The 19,637-nt window shown below is 47.4% G+C and overlaps 1 protein-coding gene across 3 annotated transcripts in view; it reads right to left on the reverse strand.

The window, feature by feature from the left end:
• Nucleotides 1-19,245, reverse strand: part of RAI2 (retinoic acid induced 2) — a 30,727-nt gene extending 11,482 nt beyond the window's left edge. The window contains exon 1 of one of the 3 annotated variants that reach the window (XM_015886042.2): nt 19,143-19,245. The gene's annotated coding sequence lies outside the window, so the exon portion shown is untranslated. Of the gene's footprint in view, nt 1-4,384; nt 5,324-7,137; nt 7,446-19,142 lie in introns of those variants that run through there. The other 2 variants (XM_032441096.1, XM_015886051.2) reach the window with 2 other exon arrangements.
• Between the last annotated feature and the right edge of the window lie 392 nt (nt 19,246-19,637).

Below are 19,637 nucleotides of genomic sequence, written 5' to 3' on the forward strand. Positions count from 1 at the left end.
GAGAAGATGCTGTATCTGGCCCTTCGCTAGAGGGGATTTGTTTTATCATACTGGCTTTAGAGATTTATCACTTCCTTCACCTTCCTCCATACGCACAGTGAAGAAATCTGCTTTAAACATGAGACAGGCACAGTTCCCATTGCAGAGTAAATCTGGGGGCTAAAATAAAGAAAAATAAAAGCTATTTTAAAGCCAGAGATGACCAGAATGTTGACCACAGCACAACTGTCTGCACACAACCGTTGTTCAGCCCATTTATGCCATCAGGTTGGCGCATCATTCTTCAGATGACCTGAAATCACCTTTACCCAGGCCTATGGAGGTTAGGAGCACAACCCAGGAAGGTGAGGGAAGGTGCAGAAGGAGAGGGAAGGGGAAGAAGAAGCAGAGCTCCTGACATCTGTACTGCAGAACTGCGAGGACCTCTGGATTGTCTCCAGATCAAAGGACTACTTGATAGCAGTCACCGAACGCCTTTTGGCAGAACACCACCACGCATCTCATACTTGCAAATCCTCACAAGAGGGACACTCGTGACTTATTCCCCAGAGTGGATGAAATGGAAGTGGTAGAACATGGAGATCTGGCACTGGAAAGGAGACTGGCAATCCCAGCTCTGGGGATGGGCAGTGCCTGATGTAAAAAGTGAGATAGTGCAGGGCACAATGTGCAGAGACATCCAGGCAGGAAAAAGCCAGGAAAAAGTGCATGATGGTGGTAGGGAAAGTGAAGAGGGGAGTTGAGGAAAAAAGCCTAGTGCTCCTAATGCAAGGCAGAAGATGAATTATGCAGAGAGCAACTGAAACAGAGGGAGGGTATAAAACCATGCCTGTTAGGGAAAAGAGGAAAAAACAATGAAAAGCTGCTGATTGGTGCAACCCTTTAGCTTGTGAAAACAAGACTCGGTAAGGGACGTCTACTGTCATTCTAAAACAGCTGCCAAAGATGGATGAAAAATATCTCTAACCACAGTTGAGGAAGCGATGCATTTCCCTGACTTTGAAAGCTGGAGGAGAATCATGGAGTCTCGGCTGCACCACAAAAAGCCAGGTCATGCAAACAGGCTTCCCTGGGCAGAGCCGTGCTCTCTTCCGCAGCCCTCCACGGGCTCCCTAAGGGCTGGTGTGAAGGCCTGAGCAGCCCCAAGGCAGTGGCCGGTCAGCGGAAGCAAGTGTCCATAAGGAGTGTCAGGGTGCTTCCACAGTGTGATATGCAGAACTGCTGCCCTCTGGAACACCAGGAGGCTACGCAAAGTGAAAACACATCAGGGACAATATTTAAGCCTCCCGAAGAAAACCTTTCTGTCTGTAGTCACTTCCACATACCAATCCCCTTGGCACCTTCTATTCTGGAAGGAAAGAATGTTGCTCTGGAGCCACTCTTGCACAATAAACTATCTCGAGATGACTGAAAACCAACTTTAAATGCATGGTGTCATTTACAAAGCTATTAAAATGCTTATCATTGCCTTGAAGCCAGAAATTCATGTGGCCTGCATAAACCCGCTCTGCGCTTCAAATTCTCAAAATCAGCAAAACAGCAAAAATCATTAGAAAATGTATGTTATAGTGAGGCCGGTAAGCACCAGGCAGAGCGTCCCAAGCTTTACAACAAACAGTTACTGGGATTTAACAGAAAGCCTACAGTCTGAGAGACTAAGTAACTAAATAGAATGCAATCTAAAAAGCATCGAAGTACATTCGGAGGCCAGAATTAGCAAGAAGCTGAAAAAGCCAAAGAAAAGTCAATGCCGTTTTTCAGTTTTATTACTTTGATTCAATAAAATTCTTTGGATACTGTCACATTCTTGGCGCAACCATAGAAATCCGAATGGCAAACACTGTGCTGTGATTCATGGACTGAAAGGTTGTCTGATTTCATTGGGCAGGTAAATATAACAGTGCAAACAACTCCTCTGGGCAAACTATTTCTAAACTGCTATACCAATATTCGGATAATCAAAATTGATATTCACCTTCAATAGGAGCACAACATATGCGCACAGATACACGCATCCCCTTTCTCCACACCTTTTGGACCACAGGAACACAGCTTACGGGAGATGCTGCTCTATCCCAGCTCAAGACCTCGCACTTACAGGATTCTTAGCACTTCCTGTTGGATGTACTGCTAATTGTACCCCCCTGTCTCGCTAAAATAAATTCTCTCAGAAATATTCATCAGAGGCTTTATTCTACTATTTGTTATTCCGCTTCGGGTTGCTGTGACATAGATGATGGAGAGATGCTGAAGCCCTGGAAAAATTCAGGCCAACAATTACCCTAATTCCATTTGTATCATTTATTTAAGTAAAGCAAAGTAAATAACTGTTCAACTAGCTCCACTTTTCACTCACAGCTTCGCTTCACAGGCTCTGCAACAGAAGTACAAATCAGCACATTGATGCGGACTTCAGGAGTCAGCGCCCATGCACTGCTATTGACAGCAGGACAAGAAGCAGGCAGGAAAGCAAGGAATAACAGCCTGTACCAGCCCTCAGGAATCACAGAGCCTGCAGCATGTCCTGGCATGGACACTACAGCTGCTCCATCCCCAGCACCATGACTGCTGAAGATGGTGGTAGTGGGATCCTGTATGACTGACCTGCTCAGCCTTTCCATGTGACTGAAGAGTATCCTTGGATTAAAGTTTTTCATGGGTGTTGGTGGGAAAGGAGCCAATCAGCACACTGTCTGCTCAACTTGGGGCCCAGATCTCACTAATCTACAAGGTTGGGAAGGATTCCCTTGGCAATGATTAAGCTGCAAAGTTGAAGAACAGTGTTTCTGCAGCGTTTGTAGGTCAGATAACAAATGCTGCTGCCAGAACTGCTTCAGTAATTGTCAACAGTGAAGGACAGAATGTTACTGGCATAAAAGAGAGCAAGGCAGAAGCAAGGAGGCAATATGGCCAAAGGGGGGCAGGGACCTCTGCTCCCTTCATCTGCCAGGCCCCTACAGCAACTTGGAGCCGGGTGTCCCTGCTGGCCATCTCAATGAGCCCCTCTTGGCCTTCCCCAAGTACCACTGGTCTCCGTGGGCATGGTTGTGCAGAAAAGCTTGGGAGAGCGTTACAGCTATTGCAAAAGAAGCTCCAAGGATGCACAACCGTGCTCTGCAGCAGGCAAAAAACTTGGAGCGCTTCATGCTGTGATAAATAAAGCAGGCGACAACCCTGTTCTGAAAAAAGCAGCAGGAGCTTATGGGTGAGCCTTTACCTTGTCCTCCTCGATCACTGTCATCACGAACAACAACCGGCTCTTATCAGCTGAGACATCTCTGCTGGGAACAAGTGACTTCAGGACACAGTGTCCTTCCCCAGTCCCTTGAACCCTCGAGACAATTTACAGCGCTGTCACTTGTGCACGTTCCCTTCTCACGAGCGCGGCCCATTCCTCTCAATTTAGCATTTTGATTTTTAAATAAATGTCCTCTACAGCTCTTGTGAGACCTTGACGATAAGCCGTTTTATTGATATTCCAGTTCACTTTTCAAAATGTTTTCAGATTATAGGATAAGTAGTGTCTGCTTTTATCCCTTCTGTGTGCAGTTCTGGTATCAACTTGCATGAATTTTATAAAGGTATAAGGGTAACAAAACTGCATCATCGATATTTTACAGCATAAAGCACCGAGGATGAAAAACTACTAAAAACTTCTCTAATGAAATGTCAAAGCCAACTAGCTTCACTAAAGCTAATCCGCAAATCTTGATGACAGTGCAGATTACCCAGCCTGCTAAACTGGCTAGCGTCCAAGGCAGCTCATCTCCCAGGGATTACACCTCCATTTAGGGTGGTTGTAGTTTGAATTATTTGGAAGAACCCCCGGAGGAAACAAGTTGCAGCTCATACTATTTGTTCTCTGGGCTTTTCAGCGCACGACCCGGTCTTAAAACATCAAGCAACAACAGCACGCAACACGCGCAGAGCCCCAGATATTGGTGGTACTGTGATGGCCAACCACCAACACGTCAGAGCTGCCGACAGCTGCTGCAATATAAACTTCCTAAGGACCTTGCGGTTTGGGGAAGAAATCCCTCGCTCTTCATCCCCCCTGCCCTTGTGCTCGGATCTGAAGCCCACTCAAGATGGAAGATTGTTTATTTCTCACGGGGCTATCTATAGAAGACCCTTTCTGTAATCGTGCAGCTCCTGAGCGTCAGCCCGGCAAATCACAACATTTTATTGTAATTTCACATTGTTTACTTTTGCGAGGCAGGATCTTGGCAGAGACAAGCGTTTCCTCCAGGGACGAAAAGGACAAGGGTGGGAGGGGGGAAAAGGACAGAGGGATGGAAGGAAGCACCTTAACACACACTTCCCCGGGGGCTGTTTTAATAGCGACGCTGGCCCAAACACAAAGGAGGGAGGTAGCCACACAGACCTTTCATCCTGGCGGAGCCCTTGGGTGAGCATCCCGCAGCCGACGATCCTCTGCCTCGCTGCCAGCCCAGCCTTTCCTCCTTACCGTTCTGCTGTGTCCTCTACAAAGGAGGAGGTGGAGGAGGAGAGCTTCTCATGCTGTCTGTCGGAGACAAACACCAGCACCAGCGGCTCCACACATGCGGGTTCTTCTCTGCTTGGTTTCCAGGGAGATTTGACTCATCATGTTCAAATGTTTGGGTTAGCAGTATTTAAGCTGACGGGAGTATCTGAAAGCTCTAGGTGGGGGGAATATGGTGTCTGTATTTCAAGGTGCTATGCTCACATCTCCCACATTTACCTGCTTCTAGAGCTGCTCTCCCAGGCTGCTGCTGAAGCTGTGGTTCTCCGTGGGGAAGGCAGCTGTGGCTCCACACTGGGTTAGACAGCAGCAGGTTTGCTCCCTCTACCTCTTTAGGTAGAGAGCGTGGCTCACAAAGACCCCAGCACACGCTCACCCCAGCAGCAACTGCCTCGCTGCATAAGATGATTCACTGATGTTTAAGAATCACGACGACAGGAGCCCTCATTTTATTACCAACTTTCCGCAAAGGCACCGAGGCTGAAGATAGCTAATGCTATGTCTGGCTTTAGCTCCCTGTGAATATCTCTCAGCAATAACAACTGATAGCGAAGCCTGGAGCCTACACATCGCTCTCCTGTTTGTACATAAATTCCCTCTAAAAGGATTTCAGCACCCTCACATGGAGCTCTTAAAGTCAAGTCAGGCAGACAGAATGGTGCCACGCAACTACAAACAACACGGGACAATTCTTTATTACAATATGGCGCACTATTATTTCTGAAAGCACTGACAGTAATATGTGGCGCGTAAAAACACACATTCATCATAAAGAGGTTAGATTCTAATTCCTGCAGCTTAATTTTTTCTTAAGGGCCCCAGCCCATTTTTCAATTAAGGCAGGATAATATTATTAATCATAAAAAACTGCTGATGTGTTAAATTGTTTCCTTTCTAGCTAGCATTGCCTGAGAAACATCAGGCATGGTGCCCCTGACTTATTCCAAGGCAGTGGCAATGGGGAAGATGCAGCACCCTTCAAAATGAGGACGCATGCAGCTTCCCAGGTGATGGGCAGAGCCTGCCTGGTTCTCTTATTGGGTGCCCACTGGGCACAGCAGGAACAGTCAAGCAAGGAGACAACCCTTGGCAGCTTCAGGGGAACACCAGGCCCACCAGATCTACTCCTCCTACCTCTGATGGGTGCTCTCCCTCCCACGCACCGCTGTGCTGCACATCAAAGCATACAAATTCATCGAATATCCCAAACTGAAAGAGACCTATAAAGATCACAGAGTGCAACCCCTGGCTCCACACAGGCCCACCCAAAATCAAACCCTTTGACTGGGAGCACTGTCCAGACTCTCCTTGAACTTGTGGCCATACCCACTGCCCTGGAAAGCCAATCTCCCCTGCGACAGAATCCTCCTTCTGTTTTTCCCCCAACGCGATCAGCTCTTCAGGGCTACTCCTGGTTAGCTGTAGCTTCATGTGAGTAGTTTTCTCCCATCACCAAATACTCCACCTTATTAACTGCTGAACAAGAGCAGACTGCATAAAGAGCAAAGGCAAAACAATGAGACCATCCTGTGGGACACCCCACTTTGCAGCTATTCCCCCTTGCCAAAAGCAACAACAGGAGCTCTCCACCCTGAAGCCTGTGGAGGCACATCAAATAAATAGCAATTGTGAGTTTCAGCCAAAAAATCCTTTTCGACACGAGTCGCTTCTATTCATGTGACTAGTCTCATTAAGATCAATGAGAACTGGAAAAAGCTGCAGGACAGAGCTTGCGTATGTCTCTTTCCTGAAATGTTCAGCTGTATTCCTTGTGAAAAGGCAAACCAAGCCTGTGCCACCAAAGCTATAAACACAGTGGGATTAATGGTCAGCAGCCCACCAGCACTTCCAACAATGCTATTGTTAGTAACTACTCACAGACAGTAATTGTTCCAAACAACTGAGCTGCCAGACAGGTTTTTGTACTATACATACATTTATATTTATATAAAAAGAATACTTCTTCATACAAATCTGAAGTATGTGAAGCTAAAGCTAATGGGCCAGGCTTGTTGAGCATCTCAACAATCTAATTAACTGCAATCAAATTCATGGCACAACTCAGGGTTCATTTCATTACAATCAGAAAATTCAATCTCTGAAATCTTACTATATTAAGCTAAAGCAATGATCTTTCTGTTGAAGTTCTTTCTTTTTCCATTTTAAGGTGAGAAAAAGCTATCAGGCCCTGGGAAGGTGGGGGTACGGACTCCTGGTGGCTCCCTCTGAAAGCCTGACAAACATTCAATCGATTACTCTTATATAAGAAATAAAAAAATCAGCAGCCTTTTGAGCATGTACCGAAATACATTCTGAAGCACAAATCCTACCTCTTGTATCTGTTTCTATAACATGCCTTTTCTTGAAGAGATGAAGTCCATACACACACGCACATCTCTATGCATCCACATCCTTTCATTTAAAATACAAATCCATCAGGGAGCTATTTAAATCCACTCATTGCTGCAATAACGAATCATCTTATCTCTGTGTCATACTGGATGTGGGAGAGTCAGAGGTTCAAGCAAAATGCCCACACTTACGCAAAGACCTTAACAAATCTGCTTTTTTCGGTTCATTTTAAAATAAATACTCCTTAACCTCACTGCAAGACCCAGAAAGAGAATACTCACTGCAAGCTCTGCCTCCTCCTTATTCCTTCTCTTCGAGGTTTCCAGCTATGTCTCTCTGCAGGAGTCAAGTGTGGTTTTAATAAGGCAGATGAGGCAGGGCTTCTCAACTGCTTTTGATAGAGGTGAGATGGTCAGCTCTTTATTGACTTTCTGCAGTACTGCAGCTACGCACCGTACAGACAATCCTGCTTTATGAGCATGCACCAGACAGGAAATGGGCCTGAAAATTTCCAGTCGGTGTTGTTTGATGCACTGTTTGAAAAGCTGCACGATGTGCATATAAAGGAAATGAAGGAACAGCCTTTGCTGTTGTTGCTGCTAACCCATTGCACTGCAGGCACTAAGTGCAGCCGGCAATGCCTGCGCAGGAGCCATTTTAAGAATTAGCATGTTTCAGCAAAAGGAACAAAAACGTCGATGACTTTGTGTGTGCAAGGAAGCACTGCGTATCAAAGATCCTTTATAAGGAAAAATAACACTGGAGGTAAGCGCTGAAGGATTTTACAGTCCTCTTGCTACATAATCAGGCACAGTGGCATACCCTGTTCACAAGGCACTGCACTGACACACAGGCATCTTCACAAGGGCATGTGGAAAAAGGAAGAAATCACAGCCCTGTACCACGTACCATTAAGGTTTTATTGATACCAGCACAGAGCAACTGCAGCACTAATTAATGGATACTCACAGGCTGCACACATCCTTCCAATCGAGTGGCAACAAAAGCACGTAGTGTTCTTCACCATCATATATACATACATTATTTTGGATGTTTACACTCTTTCCCTTTCTTTTTGGTCTTCTGCATGTCCCTGGTTCCTCACCAGCTCTCACACACACCAGCAAGGCAGGTTCCCTCCCTGGTCCTTGAACGTTTGAGTCCCCTGCCACAAGCCTACATGAGGTCAAGCAACCCATGCAGAGCCCAGTGCCCACAGATACAGGGCCTGGAAGAACGTCCCCCAATGTACCTCCACATGGATGTGACAAAAACTTTGAATATCTCCCTGTGCCTCTTCTATCTCCCTGCCAAAGGGCGAGAACACTCCTCTGCCTCTGAGGAGCACACTGATGGTGAGCAGATCAAAGACAGCAAGGAAGTACAGGAGCTCGGTGATGGCAGACATACAGAAAGCCTGCACAGACATTACAGAAGCATGGCACGCACATGCCTGCATGCAGCTGGTGCTGGCTGCACGACAGCACAGAACCAGGCACCAGCTCACACTGCTGGAAATGGCAGCCACAGGAGTGCTGGTGCCAAGCAGCAGGCAAATATAGCACACCTCCTGCAAAAGAGCTGCACCTGGGCATCACGAGATGTGAGGTATTCATTGTTATTTATCTCCTCTTGGCAGAGCTCTTGAGGATGCGGATAGTAAGGCTACAAATACATGCACACTCAGGGGCTCAGAGCCCTTAAGCATCAGCCTTACAGCTATTGTGTTACTACCAGTGTATACATCCCTGATTCAGGAAAGGTTTTAGTACATTCTTAAACACTACTGACTTCAGAAAGACATAAGGATCTCCTTAACTTTCATTATGTGCTTAAGTGTCTTTTCTCTATAGATCTGCTTTCCTGCATTAGAAATTTAATGCACACTAGCCATTTGTTTTATAGTTACCCGGATAATATGTCTTTCCTTTCCAAGTGCAGTACTGGGCTACTTACATGGTAGGGTGTTATTTGTTACACATGTATGGACAGAAACCAGGGAAGGCTGGGTTTTCAGTTGGCCACCTGAAGAATCATAGGATGGCTGATGCTGGCAGGCACCTCTGTATCCATCAGGCCCAGCCCCTGCCCCAGCAGCACACCCAGAGCAGGGTGCCAGGCCCATGGCCAGGTGGCTCTTGGAGATCTCCAAGGAGGAGATCTCTGAGCAGCCATGTGTGCTCCATCACCTAAACATGGACTCAGACAATGCCAGGTTGCTGATTCTGCCGCACACTGCAATGCTATTCACGTGCTCCCAAATTTTGGCCCACTAAATAAATCATCAGTGGACAGCTACAGCACGACACTTAAAGTAAGGCGAGGAATTGCCAATGACCTATAGCACTGAACTTCATCATCCTGTTTTCTGCATTTATATTTAAAATGCAGCTATGGGGAACAGGCATCTTGTGAAATAACAGATGCCAGCCTCAAAACACATACGCAGCATTAATTCAGAGGACTGTGCTGAATTAGGAAGCTAAATGCCCACTTCTGCTCCCACAAGTCAGTCTCAAACAGACCTGGTCTTTGCTGCTGTTCTGCCATTGTCCTTCCTCCCAGCCTCCCCCACCTGCAGCAACGTGCTGATCTCATCCTTCACTCTCTGGAGCTTAACTTGAATAGTCCAAACCACTAATTGTTTAAGGCCTTTATTTCAGCATGTATTTAAAATAATCCAAGAGAACAGCACACCATCGTGGTCTTAGATCTATTGTCAATGGTGACACAGATTATTCCCTTCATTTTCTGAAGGGGTGCTGTCAAATGCTGTTCCAGGCTACAGGCCAAAACCTACCCCCAGCCCATGTGCTCCGCTCCCACTGGCACCAGTGGCATCTCCATCACGGACTGACAGCAGTAAATGGGCAGAGATGCGCTGGCTGCTCCAAAAGCACGATCTATGTGCTGAATAATTCATTTTAAACTGTTGCACAGATGTCAAAATGTTATTGCTGATTTCTAGCCAGCAGAATGGTGGTACTGCTGCTCCCAATGCAAGTGTGTTGCTCTCAGTGACACTACTGACAATCTGAGGGATATCTCAGCTTGACAGCAAATCCTGGGGTGCAAAGCCCATATGGGAACACAAAACTAAATTCTCAAATGCTCGTCATACGTCACCTTTTGCTCTCCTTACTAAGAGCTTTCTGTGGACAGAGCCACCACCTCCAAAAATTTCAGGAAAGTAGGCTGCAACCATACATGGTTCTATATGTAAATGGTGTCCACCATCAGTTCAACCCACGAGATTTTCTACACAGTTCCACAGAAAGCCCACAAGAACAAACAGCTTGAGTCACAGCCAGGTTTGGGCAGTAAAAACCAAACCAAACTGGGATCTCTGACAGGAGCCCCAACAGCGACTGGACCCCTGCAGCACAGGTGCAGCTCTGCAAGGGATGCACTGGCTAGAAAGTGCCATTAAATGTGCTTCTCCATGTCAGCTGCTCTATGTGGAAACAGACCTCATCTTAATGAGTTCTAATTTGTTTTAAATCCATAGGTTTCTTTTTAATAATTAACAGTCCCCATCGCTCAGCAAAGCCATTCCTTACCCCTGACTACTTGCTATTAGGAATGAATTCATGGTGAAATATTGTTATAAGGTGGAAAGCAACCGACATAATTCAAGTTTTAATTAAAATATATACATATCACACAAAGCAAGACCACTGGTTGGAACCATAATTGAATAAGCAGAAAAAAAAACTCCACCAAACCCAAGGCTCACTGCATACTCCCCCCAGTCACCCATTTTGTTCTTTTTATGCTATTTGAATTCTTATAATTAGTTTCCCTTACTGGATGCCCTATGCCTAGGACAAATATAACATTTACTCTGCAATTCCAGGAACTACAGAATTCATCGGCATCATTACAGCGAGCATTACACACGCTCACACGCTGGGGTCCAGGAACTACAATTAACACATTAAGAAATAATAACTGCCAAGGGAGCAGCTGAAGATAAACAGCATGTAGCTGATGTAGCAAGAATTCAGGTTGGAAAAGGGCTGTCTCTTGGGTTGCAAGAGGAGAGAAATCGAAGCTCCGTGCAGCACTGCACCACCATTTAGCTAAGAAATCCCCAAAACAGGTTGAACAGCAGCTCACGTGTTCACTCCTTGAAATTCAATTTCACTGAAAGTATTGCTGGCTCGAAACTGGATTTCTAAGGAAACCAAAGGCTTGCATTTACAAAGAAATAATAATTGCATCCAAATTGAAAGTTTAAGCTGGAGAGGGTTTTTTGCTGGTCGAATAATTGTCCTGAAGCACTGTGGACTGTTGTTGGCTTTTTGTTCTGTTTGTTAACAGAAGCCAGAAATATTTACTGAAAGGCTTTTTTCCCCCTTGTTGAAATCTACTTTGATGATTGGTCTGTTTGTTTGTTGAAATGAAGGAAAAAAAAAAAAAACAAACAAAAAACCAAACAAACCATTTTTGAAATTTGTTCCAAGTATTACCAATGAGGAAATATCTTTAAAATTCCACAGTCTTTTATTTAAAGCTTCCAGGCTTCAAGGGCTGAGCAAATACAATGGCAAGAGCGTGCCCACCGTTGGATGGTATGGGGATCTACAGCTTTGCTGTGGTTGAAAGATGCCATGGAACACACTGCTCCTTTCGGGTGCAAGTCCTGAGCTTTGCCATTGCTTTCAGCTTGGACCAACAGAAGACCTCAATACTTTACTTTTTGCGAAGATTGGAAGCCAATGGGAATGGTGGCACAAAGAGGACTCAAGGATGGCTTTGTCTCACCTCTCTCCCACCCCCAGGCTGAGAAAACTCAACCACAGCAATGCCATCACCACCCCCTTCCTAAATTCACCCATAGCCCTGGAGGAAGGGGAGACACACATATGAAGGTACCACCAGCAGCCATATAAAACCCACCGTGTGGAGGAGAGTGGCAGCTCCCCTCAAGCTGGGGAGATGCATGCACCCATCCCAGTGGGTGATTGTGAAAGGCACTGATCCCCAGCGCCTCCCCAAAGCATCTCTCATCAGTCATATAAGACATTTCAGCAAATAACATGGCACTTTGTAGAAACATAATTGTTTTTATTTTCCAATTTTCCATGTTTTGTGTAGAGTGCTGCTGTGTTCGAGTGAACTCAATAAAAGCATAAACAGTAAGCACCATCTGGAGAACATTCTTCCAGCATGCTGAGAAATAGCAGCCGCCTGTGCTCTACCTGCTATAAATAAATGTCATTAAAAAATGTCCAAAAAATTGTTTGCTCTAATTTGATGGAACTGCAGCCAGATAAAATTTTTGCTTAGCCCTGTGCTAGGGTACCTGCCATCTGCACGATGGAAAATGAAACTGCAAATGTTTGCTTCCGAGCCCTTAGAGTTAGTATCAGTATTGCTAGCAGAGCATCAATCCTACGCATTATTCTAATGAAGGCACTGGAAGCTGCAGCCTGGGAGTAACACATGAGCAAGCTATTCGAAACCCGATTGTTCTTCAGCTGTATCAGGTTCACACCACGGTGATACCGCTGAATCTGCCAGCAAGAGGATGGGTGGAATTATTCTTGCTCTACATCAGCAGCGTTAACAGTTCGAAGGGGGAAAAAAAAGAAAAATAAATGTCTGTAATTTCTTTTCAGCCTCGCACAAATCCACTCCACCCTCCCTCCCTGTAGAAAAAACACAGACGAAGTTGGCTGCGGGGTTGTGATGAGGCTCTGCGAAGGGTCAGCGTTGGCTGTGTTTGTTTAATCACTGCAATTAGAGCTATGCAAATAATGAAATTGTTTGCTACAGTGGCCAGGCTGAAAGAGAAATCAATATAAAACACAAAGAAATGTTTACGTTGAGCAACTGAAGGACTGTATTTTTATTTTTTCCTTTTTCTTGATAAAACAAAACAAAACAAAAAAATAAGCGTGTTGTTTGTTCCACTCGGAAGGCATCAAGGCCGTGAAGGAATCAATTCAGCTTGAAATGCGGAATACGTTTTCACAGTGGAACCAAGCGCTTGAACAGTTCACATTCTCCTTCTCTTTTTGTTCTTTTTTTTTGTCAGAACCTGGGAAAAACAATTTCATCACCCCAAAAGGAGATGCTTAAGGTGACTTCTTATGAGCAGGGAGGGAATTTAAAACAGGAGCTGGGTCCCTCAAAGAATGGAGTGGCCATAATTCCCAAGATATGGTGCATCTCATCCTAGGTCCTAAATCTAATTTCAGAACAAGAGTGGGAACGATGGACACAAATCAGATTTGGTCCTCCTGGCAAGCTATACTGCTTTCTCCAGCATCACAGTTGTTGCACGTTGGTTCCTTCCATACAGCAGCTCCCACAGTGCCCTGTTCTCACTGAAGCAGAGGACCCATTCCCACTGTAACCTGTGTTTTGATTTGGGAAGGACTTTGTCTGCCAGTAGCTGTGTGGATGCAGATGAGAGCACAGTCCCTTTTCCCTGGTGAAGCCGTCATCTCAAACACAGCAAGGGCAGGAAATGGTAGCGTGGTTACGGTTCACATGAGCCATATTTTCCTAATATAAATATTTTAGCTAGATTTATTTAGAGAGTTCATTCACATTAGTTTAATGAGAGGCTCAGCAGAGTACCTAGACCATCTGGAAGCAAAGACCACTAATTTTTGTAAGGGTGAGGATCTTCCTGAACCACTAAGGCTTTCTTAGACATCGGGATGTCAGGTGGACAGAGCGTACATGTGCATCTGTGTCTGTCTGGGGGGAGGGTGATTCTTTGTTTTGTTTTTGCCTTTGGTCAAATTCAAACAATATGCAGTAACAAGAACTAAATGTCATTTTCCTCCCATCCATCTTAATTTGGCATCCATTTTAAAGCTTACCTTTGACCTTTTAAAATGTTAATACACTTAAGCAGATATAAAAACCACACAGCTCCTGGAAAAATTAATCACAGCCATATCATAATGTTAGTCTGAAAACGTAACATCGGTTGTTTTCCTCCATAATTTTAAGAAACGTTTGTCAAATTCAGCAGCAGTAACTACACTGCAATTAGCTATTATTTCCTTTTCAAACAAGTACCCATGTTGAATGCTACAGCAAAATTCTATCAGCATAACCAGAGCAACTTGCTACAAATTTATGTTGTCTGGTAACTGCCTAGAACCATAGGAAAGGTCCTGAAGAGGACCTTGATAAGTTGTCTGAGCCATCCTTCTGCCCCTGGGCAAGATTCAACCACATCTAAACCATTCTTGACAGGAAACCTTACTTAGACTTTCTCTAAGCAGCAGCCTCAAACAGAACAGGAAAATTTATTTGCACAAATCAAATCACATAAAAATAAGATAACTATGAAAATAATCCACATGAGTGCGTTACATCTACTAATACAAAATACAAGAAGGCAATCCTTCTGTAACTAAAGAGTTCAAAACAGGAAACTCTAATAGAAACACCCCCTTCCTTTTTAAACATAAGAGAACCTCAGCTCCCTGGAAGTTCAGTGGCACCTCTCCTCAAGAAAAGCAGTTTCAGAAGCACCGAGCACTAAAGTATTTGTGCCTTTATGCTTCAAAGCAAAGAGCTCTTCAGCCAGACCAGAAAGCAAACAGGAAGCAGGAGTGTTGACAAGCCTCTCCAGCAACCACAGCATGGCCAAGATGTCCAGAGCCCCTCCGTGATCAGCATTCCCCTCATATTCCAACTTAACCATTTTGGGGTCAGCCGCCTTGTGGACAGGGGCTGGAGGCTGTGCTAAGTCCCTCCAGGCCATAGCCAGCTTTGTAACTACATGCTATGAATGTGAGGATTGTGGCCTACCGCAATGCTCTGCTTTCACTTTCTTTTTCTGTGGTATCTAGCGGCACTAGGGCTAGCCCCATCAGTGTCACGATTCTCTCAAGAAGACACGAAGTTACCATGACAGCCAGAACATACCCTAAAACACAAGTGATGGTATCACAAAAACACTACTGGGATGGCCCATGGCTGCTACCTGAGCATCTTAATAATAAATAAATAAATCACTTAAGGACTTAGATAGCAAATCCAAACCAGAGAGGGTAGTGCATCCTTTCAGTGAGCAGGGATGTAACTCCTTAACGCTGCTTTCTTCCACCTACCAAAATCCCTTCAGCTCCAGCACAACTGGAGCTCATCCAAGCAGCCTTCATTAAGCTGAATGGTTGCTTGATATAATGGCTGGATGAGATATGAGATACCAAGGTTGACACTACGAACCCCATCAGAGCACAACATCCTCTGAGGCATCCCAGCATGACCCAACACAGGCAACGCCTTCACCACCACAAGGTTGCAAGGCCTCCGCGCCACCTTGCCACCCAACCAAGCTGCCTTCCCACCTCCAGGCCATCCATCACCAAAGCTGGAGGAGAGGGTTATTATTCTGGTGGCAATGCCTGGCTGCTTGGCTAGGAAAATCCTAACTGAAAAACAACACGTTGCCCTTCCTGTTTGCTTTGCAATGGCCTCCTTTGAGTCCAGCTCTACAGCAAGCCATCCATCACCAACCACCAGAAAGACGTGCATCAGAAACACAAAAATATTCTACACTCTGTTTAGTTTTCCACACTTCTATTCTCATTGCCCTTATGCATCATTCAGTTCAACGCTCCTCGATATCTTTCCTTCAACCAAAAGAACCACCTAACTATTCTTTTTAAACCAAGGACAATTTCATGCAGTACAGTCACATAAGCTTCCAAAGACAATAAAACAAAAATATAAACAACGAAGACACATTACTCACTTTGTCACTTCTTGACTCTGTATTTCTTGTTGCTGGAGTGCAACAGAATGCACACATGCAATTGCTGTGAGTATTTTATTCATCATTTTCTGATACTCACGGACCACAAGTTAAGTGACACTTCTCTAACTAATTAGTTTATTCACCAAGCATAGATGAATAACTGATGAGCTACAAAAGTTGCTATTGTTCCGGTTGGTCACCAAATAACTAACTTGGCCATTCAACCAGAGAGAAGTTTTCTTCTCTGAAAGGTGACAAGTAGCTACGTAATGACTTCTATTATTTTCTCAATAAACTCGGAGAAAATAGGACACTGCAGTTAGGAAAACACAGAAAAGAGAAATTAGCTACTACTGTCATTAAGGATTCAGAGGCTGAAAAAGAACAGTTGGTGCAATGCAGCTGGAGTGCCTTATTGGAGCAAAGCGATTATTCTCTGTCCGTTAATGAATTATTTTTCACTGGAATGCAGGACCTGCACTCCACCAAATAACCTGGCTTTGCCACCAAAAATGCACTGCTTGCCAGAGCACATGAGAGCCATTGTTCTCCTGGCCCTCCTGCTAGCCACCGTATTTCTGCTGCCTCTTTGTTTCCATGTCACAATAAAAGCAGAAACATAATTGAAAGGTTGGAGCAAACAAAGGTGTTGGAGGACAAACTGCTGTTCAGAACCAGCCTGCACTAACTGGATGTGGAAATGCAGCCTCAGATGTCCAGCAAGCCCAATGAAACTCACTAGGGTGGAGAGGTCAACCTGCTTCTTGGCCATATTGCAGCATTGCTATGTGGCTGCTGTACATGTGGGCAGATCTGCTGGAAGATGGGAGGAAGCCAGAACTAGCCAGCAACGCTACATCACTTGGCAAAGTGGCTCCTTCACAGGGTGGCCAAATTACAGGGCTGTTCAGTGCCCTGGGAAAGATGGCCAACGCTGGAAAAAAGAGGAAAGGAAATTCCAAGGGAGAACGGAGGAAGGTCAGTGGTGGTTCAAAGTCTACAACTTCTTACAAAGCTAGTTACCTCCTCTTCGAAACCTGGTGTTTTCTGAGATAATTCAGAAAGGCTTTGAGCAGAACAAAACAGAATGAAAAAGGAAACCACCTTCTTTCTAAAGAAAGTATATAAAGGCTACCAAAGTATCCCTGCAAATGCCATTTCTGGAGACGTGACCCAGGGCAGCCTGATCTCCAAGCGAAGCCATTCATGGCCAGCACCATGCATCCTCAACCTGCTCCTTCCACTCCAAGTAGAAAAGCCAGTGCTGCCCCAGATCATTTACCAACCCAGCTTTGCAAGGAGACCACTCATCTGCTCTCTCCACAGCCCCCATTTAAGCCATGTGTCCTACAAGCAGACCTACAGGCATTGTCTCTAATGGTCTTTAAAGGTTTTTTCATGGAAAATTTAAGAATACATATACATTTTTTACTTGGCAGCTCGGGGGCACCCATCACATGTACTTGGCTACTGTAACAATCATGTGATTTATGTCAAAATAATTGGGGTTAAACTCTCTGCCACATCAAACTCTTCACATTTGGCCCCATCTCTAGGACCTAGAAACATCTGAAATGAATAAAGCCACGCATCACTTAACGGGATCTGGGCTTAATTAGGATCATTCTGTTTTTTACGGGAAGAACCTTGGTACCACCAGCTTCAGATGGCAAGTCCATCACTCACAAGGTTGCCTTCTTTTTTCTCCTGCTGTTTGTTTTTTCAGTACCCGTATGAAAACATTTCCACCTCCACCAAGCTTTCTGTTGTTGTTGTTGTTCCATGAGTCCTCCCAGCAGCCGGATGACAACCGCTCCTTATCTTTGGCCGTCTTCCACGCTAAAATAAGAACCCTGCTGCTACGCCAAGGGAGCTGCGCCCTCCCACCTCCGCTGGCTGCTCCCCGCGCACAGCTGGCTGCGCAGCAACGCCCGCCCCAGGTGCCATTTTCTGGCTGCATCTCCCTCGCACTGTTGGGATCTACCCCTGAGCCACAGTTTTTATTTCCCAATCACGTGTGCCAGGGATGCTCCAAACCTAACAAACGCTACACCTGGTCCTTACCACCTCGTGTCGAAGCTTTGGCGAGGCAATTAGCGGGGCAGGATGGGATGAAGGAAGCATTGAAGGGGTGGTGTGTTTGCACAGCATACAGCCTGGTGTGGGCAACCACGGGTTAAAAGGAGGGGTGCGGAGGCAGGGGAACATGGGGTACCGCGGTGCAAGAAGGCAGATTTTATTTGAAGAATTAGTTCTTCAAACAGGAGATCAGCCAAGTGCCTTTGTTACACTCGAGTGCATCTCTTCCCCGTAACACAACGCTGCTGCAGGCTCTGCACAGCCAGCTGGCAGCAAATGCCAGCTGCACCGAGCGGAGGCACGCTTGGAGCTACCTGCACCTTATCACACACGCTTGGAGCTACCTGCACCTTATCACGCTGACTGACAGAGCCGTTCACGTGCTGCAAGCACACATCGCATCCCCCCAGCTGCCCCAGGCAGCTCCGGCCGCTGCTTACGGGCGGGCACTCGATACGCCTCTCGAGTTAATTCCGGCGCTTATCCCCTCTTCAGATCGGGCTTCCTATCGCACAGTGAAAGAGACCCAGCGCCTCGCCGGGGCTCACCGCGGAGTGCCGCCGTCAGAGCGGCGGTGCTGGGCACAGCGGTACGGGGCAGCCGGGAACCCAATAACCGCAGCCATCCGCAGCCGCCTGCAGCCAGGGGAAGCTTCTCCTAATTCCCCTACTCACACTGGGAAGAGATAGGAACGCGCTGATTTTCCATCCCACACTAACGCCGTGCCCAAAACACTCCAATCAGCGCCGTATTTGTGGGGCAACCTTCACCTTACACGTTCAGTTACTTCGCCAGCGATAAATGACGTGCAAGGTTGCTAGGAAAAAAAAAAACAAAAACAACGCACTGAGATTTGCTCGCCGAGTTTAAATGGAAAATCCCTGAAGAATTCAGGGTAACCGCTCACCCTCCGCTCGTTAACAGCGGATCCCCGACAGACGACGCGTATATTTTAAGCCCCGCATCGGCGAGCGGTGCTGGAATACAGACTTCCAATGAGAAGAACACCCTCTATAAACACCGGCCAAAAACCCCCAGGAGCAGTAGCAGCCCCCGAGTCGCGGGGCGGCACCGCTCTGCTCGGAGATGGGGCTCGGAGCCCGAGCGCAGGTGTCGGTCCGCGGCCAAGCCGGACAGCCCCGATGCCCGGCGGGCACCCGGCCGGCCCCCGCCCCGCACTGCGGGCGCTGCCCCGCGCTGTCACCGCCGCCCCCAGCTGCGGGCACAAAGCCGCCACCGTCGGCCCCGCACCGCACCGAGCCCCGGCGGCGCCCGGCCCGCAGCGCCCGCCCGGCGCCAACAGAAACAATGGTCACGGGCCGGAGCGGGACCGCAGCCCGAGGCACCGGGGCCGCCGCGACGCGCAGCGGGAGGGCCGCGGGAGCAGCACGGCCGCCGCCCCGCTCAACCTGTCACCCGCCGCCCGCCCGCGGCCGCCGCAGCTCGCCCCGCGCCCCGCCCCGCGGCACCTACCTCCGGCCGCCGGTGGAGGCTGCGGGAGCCCCGCGCCGGGCTCCGCTCCGCGCCCCGCCGCCGTCGCCTCCTCTGCCGCCGCGGCCAGGGCGCAGCCGACACCTCCCGCGCCAGCCCCGGCCGCCGCCCCGCGCCGGGGACGCGCGCCGTGCCCTGCCCTGCCCGGCCCTGCCCGGCCGCCGGCACCGCGTCCCGCGCCGCTCCCCAGCGGGCCGGGCGGGCAGGCGGGGCGGGACCGGGCGGGGAGGATCCGCCCACGATCGGCCGCGGAGGGAGGAGTGGGGCGGCGGGGCCGCGCATGCCCGCGGGGCGGCACCGTTGGAGGGAGGCAGGTGTGCGGGACAGTGGTGATGTGCGGTGTGACGGAGCGCTGTCCGCCGAGCGAGGACATTTCCTGCTTGTTTTGGGGGTTCTTTTAATTCTTCCCTTTATTTCTTCCCTTCTCCACCCTTTATCTTCCCCTCTGTGCCTCCCCATTCCTCATCCCTATTTCCC

The sequence above is a fragment of the Coturnix japonica genome, chromosome 1 (assembly GCF_001577835.2).
Source record: "Coturnix japonica isolate 7356 chromosome 1, Coturnix japonica 2.1, whole genome shotgun sequence".
Classification (NCBI taxonomy): Eukaryota; Metazoa; Chordata; class Aves; order Galliformes; family Phasianidae; genus Coturnix; species Coturnix japonica.